A 10,703-nucleotide genomic window follows, 5' to 3' on the forward strand; every position below is an offset into this window, starting at 1 on the left:
AACAATAGTCATCGAACGACCAAGATTGATCGACAGTAGTTGGACAACTCTTCACAAGAGTTGTCATCGATGTTCCCTTCACCCATGGCTGCTGCCCATGAGGAAGGATAAGCTATCGTCCACAAGAAGAACAACCTTTCGTCTATGGGAAACACGACTACTGGCGTCCAATATCGGCTGGTGTTTCACTTCCTTCTCAAGTGGTCGGCTGTCCACGGGAGAACCCAGCTATCGATGTCCAACACTGGCCGGAGCTTAGGTTTTCCTTTTTTCCTTTCCATCAGTCGGCAACCATCAGGAGAATCTAGATTGCTGATGTTTAACGTCGGCTTGCACGACGATTAGGGATCCGGCGCTTGAAGGTGTGGGAAGAGAAAGGAGGACAACACCGGTTTGGGTTTTCCAATCCGGATCTGGAGTTGTCTCGCGATCGACCATGGAAGCAAGGGAAGATCGCGATCTGGTGAAAGGAAGGTGATACTCGCGCGATCGAGAGGGTTGAGTGGTGCTCGACTTCCCTTGTTCTTCCGACTAGCGACGCTCCTTCACAAGGAAGAAACTGATCAGCTGACACTTTGGGAGAAGATGCGATCAAGGAAGAGGAGCCGGTGGCTTTTGCGCGATGAGGAGGGCATGGGTTTGCTCTCGCGATCACGCCGTCGGAAGGGCTGCGCTGCACAATCGGGAAAACAGGGGCTGACGACGCTCGCAAGGACTGAGAGCCGGCGGTGCTCGAGCTAGAGTTTCTAATCACGAGCCCTCGAAGAGGCAGCCGACACGCGCTCAGGGAGGAAGGTCACCCCTGTTAAAATCGCAATCTCTTCTTATTTGACAAGCTACAGTGCGCGATTTAGGATTTTTGTGGCGTGCCATCGAGCTGAGAAGAAAAAGAACCCGGAGAAAATCGGATTATCCTAAATCGGGTTCAGCCCTAGTCACTGTAGCAAATTGGTACTGTAGCAAATCGAGTTTATTTTGGTTCAAAACTAAATTGTTTGGTTCAATAACCAAACAACTTTCGATTTGATCAAAATTAGTTTTGTTCATTTCGTCTTTATAAGACGAAATCCCTCATTACTTCCGTTTTGTCAAAATATCTTCTATCATAAACCAAACCAAGTTGGTTCAATTTAGTTCAAAATCGAATCGTTTGGTTCAATAACCAAACCACTTCCGATTTAAACCAAACCAATTTTATTTATTTTATCTTCATAAGACGAAGCTTATCATTTTGCCTTTGTTCAGTCCAACTAGATTTTATTTCTCTCGATTTGATTTTCTAATTCTCAAACTCGGTTTAAGTCATTCGGAGAACTTATAGTGCATGTAACCCAATAGATTCTCGGTTATGTCGGCCGCTCGTAATTAACCATTAATTGCAGAATGATTATGAGTGACACCTAGTAGTACATCATGATCCCCAATTGATTGGAAAATCAACAATTGATTCTTGAACAATTTTTAAACCCTTCAGCAGCTATAATAAAACGTGTCTCATTCCTTTTACTGTCTTATACTTACTTGGTTCAGGACATGATTTATATGTGTCAGTCCCCACTATGCTGACTATGTCATACCTAGTCCAAACTTGCTTTCTTGTCCTATGGATTCAAGTTACTCGTACATGTGTCCAAGAGTGTCATACTCTTGACATGTGATATTTTGGCCAAAGACTTTCAGTAACAATCCTAACAAGCGACCGCATGGCATACGTCTCTTTTTACAAAGAACGGTAAATCCTTGGTGGGATATTCAAACACTTTCGTGCACTTTGACTTATACATAGTCATCCCGGGTCTACACCTTCTCGGGGATATTTGCTTAAGATGTCAAAGTATAAGTCTTTATGACCAAGGTGACTTGAATACTACAAGTCAAAGGAAACTCACACTTAAGCTGCACTAAGATCTTCATTGATATATGTATAGAACCATATGAAGTCTCATGGTAGGTCATTCCAATGAATTAGTTATCTTTAACTAGCATTCATGTTTAACTCTCAACATCTAATGTCTCCAACTAGTGAGAACAGCTGCTTGACAAACTAAGGAGTTTAAAACATACTAGTCTCAATAAAATCGATGACGTTCATGCTCATCGATTCATCGACTAGGGATAATTTCAATACATTCATAATTGCACATGTAGAGATGCTCACTAGTTGTAATCCAATCGCAAATTCTCTCATGTTATGAATCGTATTGGGGACATTCAGTAAATGAGTTTAAGATCCAATCAAACACATAGAAAATGTGCATTCAATTAGCGAATTGCTATTTATTCAATAAATAGTATAACCATAAGGCGATTGCCTTAGGACACCTCTCAAATATAACACTTGGCTGTCAGCTTCATCCACAAATATGTCTCATTTTATAGCAGCCTTTCGGTCAATCAGATTCCATTCCGATTGGCCAATCCCCTCGGTCAATATGGATTTGACTGTCTCATTTGGATCTAACTTGGATCACACTCCATATGTATCTTCGATCGACTGGATTCATTTTCCAATCGCCCATACCTCTTAAATCTGTCGGCTTCAAACTTGTTCAAAGTACCAGATCTATTTTCGGTTGATTGGAGTTTTGGTCGCCTAGAACTCTGACTCAAGTATACTAAGACCAAGTCCATCTAAGCAGAATTCTAGCCCTCGTCCCAATTACAAGTTGACTCAAGTCATCTCATAGACCTTACTTGAGTAGACTTCCTCCCAACTTCTCATCCCTCAGACGCACCAAACCCTTCTAGCTCACTCCTAGTGCTTCTCGCTCTAATAGTGTATTATCCCACCAATCCTCTCATCCTTTAAATGCACCGAGTTCATTAGCTCACTCGTCTTTTCGGTCCTTCAGGTGTCTCGCCTACCATCGAGCTGGCTCGCAAGCTTCGAGCCAGTTCGAATAATATTTGATTCGTATTCGAAATTATCGAATTCGTGCCGCACTCGAACATGTTCGATAATTTTTTGAGCCAAATTCGAATCTATAATATTGTGTTCGACTATTCATGAGCCGCTCGCGAGCTTTTATTTAATTTTATTATATATTTATTATTTTCTATTATATTATTCAAACTCGAATAATTAAGGCATTTTGAATCAAAGTTTGATTATGCTTGAATTAAGGTTTGAATAATTCGAATAGAACTTGAGCTCGAATCATATTTCGAATCAAACTCGAGCCAAAATTATTAATATTTTCGAGCTTCGAATCGAATTCGAATAATATATATATGTTTCGAGCTCGAATTCGAATATCAATATTTTTATATTATTTGATTCGATTCGACTCGTTTACACCCCTAGTCCCGCCCCTCTCCGTACTGCCATGGACCTTGAGTCATTGAGTGTTCCTGTGTGTTCTTCTAAATCTCTATACACTGAGACACACATATCAAATAATAAAGCAAAGCCTAATTTAAACCCTATTGCTCAAACATCAAAACCGTGGCCAAATTTCTCTGAGTACTAACAGAATTATGGTAGAAATTCATAGCAGTCACACGCACACAGTATTTAGTGACTTCAACTCAGAATAGACAATGTTAAGGGACACAACAATAAGCAGTTTATCCAAGCTATCTTGTATCACTCGAACCTCTAAAGTGCTGGAAGTTGTCTCTAGAATCAGTTGTAAAATCCTGAAAGCAACCGTGAGTGGTCATCAGTATCTAATTGATGCAATTGGATGTGATTATTCATAGGCCTTAGTGATGAAACTCATATACAAGTCCCTAGCTTGTATCTAAATATTATAGTAGGAGAGAAACATCAAAAGACCCATTAGTCTAGGGGTCAATCGATTGCCCACTACCATATGGCTTTGATGGGCTAGATTAATGAGATATTTTAGTTGACCTGGACCCATGAGCTAAACTTTAATTGTTACGATCCACGATGCATAGTTCTTCCAATTTTGTTTCTTTCTAGTAAATGTCATGGTACTGGAAAGTCTTTGGAAAAAAAAGTGGTTAGGAGGAGATAGTTGAGGAATTCACCAAATAAGACTTTGGAGACACTAACCTTTTTTTGTTTATTAATAAGTTCAGCTACAACAACTTGACTCAAACCTAAATAACGATTCAGGAGGGTGCAACAACAAGAGAGGTAACAAGCTTCCTTAGCTGGGTTGATATTGATCTTGTTTGTGAGGAGGTAGTTGAGCTTAATGTGGGAGAGCCATGAACATGCTTCCTTTTTTCCTATTGTTATCCAAAGAACAAATCCAATGTTGGGGGCTCCGACGTTAGCTCTCATGAAGGTAGATTCAAAAACAAATTCCATCGTTGATCCAGGAGAAGAATTTGGTTGTTAATCTAGAAGAAGTTGATGTCAATCTCCTTGGAGATTCTGATGCCAATTGAGATATGATGCTAGTCTCAACCTTGCTATTGATGCCAATCACCAACAGAGTCTGTGAACAGCTAGGTTTGTTTGCTATATTATTTTGGCACTGGCTAGGATGTTGTTGTGCTAGTCAAGGTCCACAAATTCATATGCGTTGGTGGCATTTGTGTTTTCATTTAAACATGGGCAATCATACAAAGTCGAGAAGGTGGCTATCGCGATTTCTCTAGTTGACGATGCAAGTAACATTAGCGGTGTGTCCAAAAGCTACGAGTTCAAGTAGACTCAAGCAAGTTTCAAAATCTCTTCAGCAAAGGTGGAATCCGCCACCCCAGTGGCCCCACGACCATCTATGACCATCTATGAGGAGGTAAATTGAGAAGCTGCAGTTGGTCAAGACAAGGTTCAAAATCTCAAAGTTTCAATCTTTGATTGGAACTGTACTGTTTCAGTATTGTGCTGATGTTTCAACCCATAGTGCTGGTAATGGATTAAAGTTGAAGAAGGAAGAAGATAAAACATAAGAAGAAGACATTATCTGTGTTGAACATGATTTTAAATCTTGTACCATGCCGAACAAAATAGTTGAAACATATCATTCTGGTAAATTACCAAAACTCGATATCATCTAACACCCATCACAGATAATGTTTCTTTCCTTTGTTTCATCTTCTTCCTCCTTCAACCTCCAATTTGTTACCTACATTGTGCATCGAAGAGTCGACAAAATATTGGAAAAACATCTTTCCAGTCAAAGACCGAAACTACTACATGACCCAAGGTTTTGAACTTTACTGTTGAGTGATATTGAGTTTCAGTGATTTACTGGAAGATAAGTTTCGACCGTTTTGCCCGACATGGTTCAAGATTTCAAATCATGGACTCAATCAAAACTAGAACGAAACAAGATAGGAAATCTATTGAGGCTATTTATATAATGAAATAGAAGGTAGAAGAGATCAACATTAGCTTTGATATCATGTTACCGAGAGGTTAGGCTAATCATCTAGGTTGTCTGTTCCACCTTTGTGTATTGTTAATGAACAAAAATATTACAACTAGGTGCTTGATACTAATAATATTTACATTTACGTTTCTAACAAAGAGAATCAGTGAATTCAAGTTTATATAACTGCCTATGTTACTATGTGGCTTTGTGGGTGGATGTGGAAGGATTATCAATCAATTTGCTCAGATTAGTCAGAAACTAACATCTTTGCATAACTATTATCTGCTTGATGTCTCCTTTTCCCAACTCAATTCCTGACCCTGTGGCCAAGCTAAAGAATCGACCTAGGATTTTCATCTCGCCATCTTTTTCTTTATCATTTTCATTACTTTAATTCCATCGAAGAATTTGATGCTTATGAGGACTCAAGCTTTCCCTGAAATTCTAGATTATCTAACCATTGCTTAAAAACATCGTGTTTTAATGACTCCTGTCTCTAATTTGAACTAAATTATGCCCTGAGAACTTGAAACGTCTTTCTTATGGTAATCAAAATCCTGCATAATCTAAGTTTCCTTCTAATATTCCTTATGTGAGAACAAGGAAAGAAAGAGTAGAGTAGTTATACACTGTCAAATTTTACCTCTTTTGTTTAGGGACATGAAATATTCTATTATTAGTATTATGGGAAGCACAACTCAGAAATGTTGTCGTTAAAGGACATGATTCTTAATACTCTTTTAAGACAACTATATTATGGATTTTTCTTGTATTTTTTTTTATTTTTTAAATTCCTTTGCAGGAGAATATGTTGGGTTGACTGGTGCAAGGTTGGATGGATCAGAAATGCTTGCTTGTGGCCTTGCCACTCACTTTGTCCCTTCTATGGTAAATTGTCCTGTGACAAAGACTACGTTCTCCATTTGTTATGATATACATATTTACCTCAATTTGAATTGCTCTTCTTCTATCAAGTTTCTTTCATGTTTTGGCTGCTTGTAGAAAATCTTAGTGGTTATGTGCATCACTGAGTGTTCATGTTGCTTAACAGAAATTGGCATTATTAGAAGAAGCACTAGCAAAGGTGGATACTTCAGATCATTTTTCTATCTGCTCAATTATTGATCAATTTTCAAATAATGTGCCTGTGAAAGAAAGCAGTGCTTTTAAAAGGTAATTTCTGGTAAATATAATATATTGCATCTTTCTCCTTTCTGTATGTTCTGCAACCTTCCAAGAACATACCTTGTCTTCCATATTTCCTTCTTTGCCATCATTGTCTATTTACTGTTTCTGGATGAAACAAAATGATTTACTACCCAAATTGCCACCAAAGGATTCTTGTTAGAGAAAAAAATGAACTTTATGTCAGGATGTTAGCCTCCTTTGGTTGTTGTCACTGTCATGAGTACCAATTCTTTGTTATATAGATGATTATTGTCTAAACGATGATGGAAAAGTTTGCGATTTCAAACAGATTACCTAAATACAATTTTACGCTCTTTATCCTTTTCTATTTTCATGCGATCTCTATTTTTTCTGTCTCATCCTTTTTAATACACTTCAATGGATTCTGTAGGTTGGATGTGATTGACAAATGCTTCTCAAAGGAAACAGTCGAAGAAATTTTGTCTTCCCTTGTAAGTTTGATTCGCCATTATCAGACCCTTGCCAGTGGCTATATTATTCCAGTTCTAGACTTATTGTACTCTCTAACATTTAAAGTGCCATTGAGTGCATTTCTCTTCTTAGTATATCTGTTTTTTAAAGTTAATTATAATTGTTGAAGGAACTGGAAGCTGTAAATGCAGCTGATGAGTGGATTAAGGGTGCAATCCAGTCTTTGAAAAAAGCATCTCCGATCAGTCTGAAAATTACTCTAAGAGCGGTATGAGTAATGGTGCTATACTTTTTTTTTCTCACCTATCTGATCATTCATATAGTCAATAGAGGACTGTAAGTAAGAAAGTATCTTCTGTTTATAAACACAGTTCAATTTTCAGTGAAGAAACATACTTTTTCTGTTGGATGGCATCCTCTTGCTCTGAATATGTTGTGAATTTTATTCCTTCCACAAACTTGAGCTTTTACATGCCAGTGGAAAGTTCAACTTTGCCTTAACCTTGGCGAAAAGCAACTCAGATTTCTCACTATCCAGTAATAATTGACTGGAGCCTTTGATTGGCTAATTGACCTCTAGTTTGAGCCGAATTGGCTAATTGTCATCATTTCCATCTGATTTAATACTGTGTTTATTCTTGTGTTGACCAGATCAGAGAAGGACGAACACAGGGAATTGGCCATTGCTTAATTAAAGATTATCGACTGTGTTGTCATATTTTGCGTAAAGAAGCTAGTAAAGATTTCTTCGAGGTAAAAGATTTTAGATTTCACATCACATTTTCTGCACTGAGAATTGCTCGTTATTTTACGGTGGCTTTAAGATCATCATAAGCTTCTACCACCCAGTCATGGATCAGTTTCAATGTAATATTTCTAAAATTTCAACTTCCACTGCAGGGTTGCAGGGCTTTGTTGGTGGTTAAAGATAAAAATCCAAAGGTTGAGATCCCTATCCTGTCTTTGTTTCAGTAGTATTCTCGACGTAAGTTTTGTTAAAACATAAGCACAATGACTCTGCTAGTTGATCTCGCCTCCTGTTATGGTTGCAGTGGGAGCCTTCTCGATTGGATTTAGTAGATGATAAAGTGGTGGATAACTATTTTTCTGCAGTCGATGACGCAAACTGGGAGGATCTAAGACTCCCTGCCAGACCTGGGTTATCGTTCAAATACGGGTCAAAATTGTAAGATTGTATTTTAGATACGATTGTCATGATGACAGGCTACTATTGCATGCATCTATTTGTTTAGAACTGGAGAAGAGAAAATAGGTGTGGAATGACTATTAGTATGTATACGCAAAGACAGAGAAAAGTTAATCATATATTTAATTTGTTTAGGGCTACTATGTATTTCATATTAAATGTAATTATAAACACAATTTAAATTATTAATATAAAATATTAAATCTTAGATAAAAAAATATCACGGAAAAAGAAAATAAACTATTTATTTTGTTAGTGAAGTTGAGAATATCGTCCATGAAAAAGTGGGCAATAGATTTTTCTACCAATGATATTTTTAGTATGTTAAACAATAATAAAATAAAAAGATTCATTGGCTAGTCATCAAGTAAAATTTATGCTTAGCCAACAAAGAGAATGAATCAACTATAAGGAAAGTTGAACATCACGAGGAAGAATTTTTCTTGTTCTGGATAGTTCTAAATCTAGATAGGTATGTGCAACCCAAGAGACAACCCAAGCAAAATTTGTGGATTGATTTATATAATGGCTGTAAGGAGTTGGGATAACTTCAAATTTGAATGTGCATTAAGTAGCAAGTCTTCTCTCCCCCATCGTGTTGAAACATGTTTCTTTGTCATTAAAAGATGAAACTGATCTATATTGGATATGCATGAACTATTGATTCATGTAATACAAAATAAAAACATAGAAATAACTCGCAGTGATGCCCCTTCTTATCTTGTGTTCTTTGTGTCTGCTGTCACCAGAATGATCACAGTGAATCACCCTCTAATCCACGAACCAAATCCAAATCCCTTTGAGCAGGCTGCCCTTTTTTCTATTGCAAAGAATACATCTCTCCCTCTCTAATCGGAATGCTATTTTTTTCTACATGGACACATCCTTCTAATAAAGTGAGAATTGTGGACGCTCTAGTTGCAACTACAACCCCTCTATTAATATCTCCTACTCGTCCAAGTCAAGTTACAAAGACTAAATAAAAATATTTAATTCATACATAAGAGAAAATGATTCGTACGAAGAATCATATTGAGGAAGAAATTTTTAAGATGCACTTTTCATAGCTGCCCTCCAAGAGACATTAATATCTTGTATTACCCTAGATTAAATTATTTACATCAATAAGAATATCTCTAATCCTTCACAAATGACTATTATATCAAGAGTATACCTAAAATCTTCGATCAATACAATTATTTACAATCTCATTTTATATATTTAATAAAAAATATAATTGGTGAACCAGTGAATAAATACTAAAGATGTAAATCCATTTTCATCTTTTTTTTAAGTTAAAATTTATTCATTTTAATCAATCACTTTTCTAATAATGTTTCATAGATTAAATCATCCATAGTTAATAGGATACATATTAAAGTAGCAACCCCTGATTAAAATTTTAAGTAGACAGTCAAATAGTGACTTAAAATAAAATTGAGATTAATTTATAATCTCAAGGGTCTTACATAGTAAAGAAGGAGGGATTTCTATTCTCCTACTACTCTTATTGTCGCAATGATATATGTGGTATCATTCACATGCTATGATATTATTCTCTTTATTACTAAAGAGCGCATATTTTTCTCATTTTTAATATCGTATAGACTTTGATCTAGACATTCCCAATGTTTAATCTTGAATTCAACTCATAAATTATAATATGACCTCTAGCAGGTTCAGTAAATGGTGGGTATATTTACTCCGATCATTATTAATTCATAAATGATCTCATCTTGATACAACTATCAAAGCGATTCTAACTTACAAGTATGTTCCATTCATAACTTTTTAGTTGTTTTATAAGTAATAGTCTTATCTCTATTTATACTTAACAGATAGAGATGATTGTCAGTATGGGAGGACTAATCTTAACCCATTAATATGCTTATCGAGATTTTATCCAAATTTAATAAAGATATATACACTAAATAGATTATAACATTTCAAAAATAATCATCTTACATTATCTGATTGTCTTACAATACGTTACATTCTCTGAAATCCAAAAGACTTCATATATCCTTGAAATAACTCTCTAATCAATGACTTAGTAAAAGGATCTGCAAACATAACACATATAAGGATATATTCAAGAATTACATTTTTCTTAACAATTATATTCCTTACAAAGTTATGCTTTATAGTTATATACTTGTCTTTACTGTGATATTTAGGATCTTTAGAAAAAGTTATAATAGCTTGATTGTCAGAGTACACTGTAACATGACTCTCATTGTCCTCAACAATCTTCAGATGCTTCAGGAACCTTCTTAACCAGATGACTTCTTGCACAACTGCTAAATAAGCCACATACTTAGCTTTCATTGTTGACCACAAGCCTATTTTTTACTATTCATGAGATGACGCCATCGTTCAACAAAAAGGTATAGCCTAGATATAGATTTTTATTATTAAGGTCGCCTACCAAATCTACATCTGTATAATCCTTGAGACTCATATCAGATCCTTGGAAACATAGACAGTATTTGTTGTCCCTTTAAGATATATGAATATTCTTTTCACCGCTTTTCAATGTCTCGATTCTAGAACGTCTAACTAAGCCAACAACATATCTGATA

The sequence above is a fragment of the Curcuma longa genome, chromosome 19, assembly GCF_044706935.1.
Source record: "Curcuma longa cultivar G26 ecotype Majalengka, Jawa Barat chromosome 19, ITB_CL_G26_1.1, whole genome shotgun sequence".
Taxonomy (NCBI): domain Eukaryota; kingdom Viridiplantae; phylum Streptophyta; class Magnoliopsida; order Zingiberales; family Zingiberaceae; genus Curcuma; species Curcuma longa.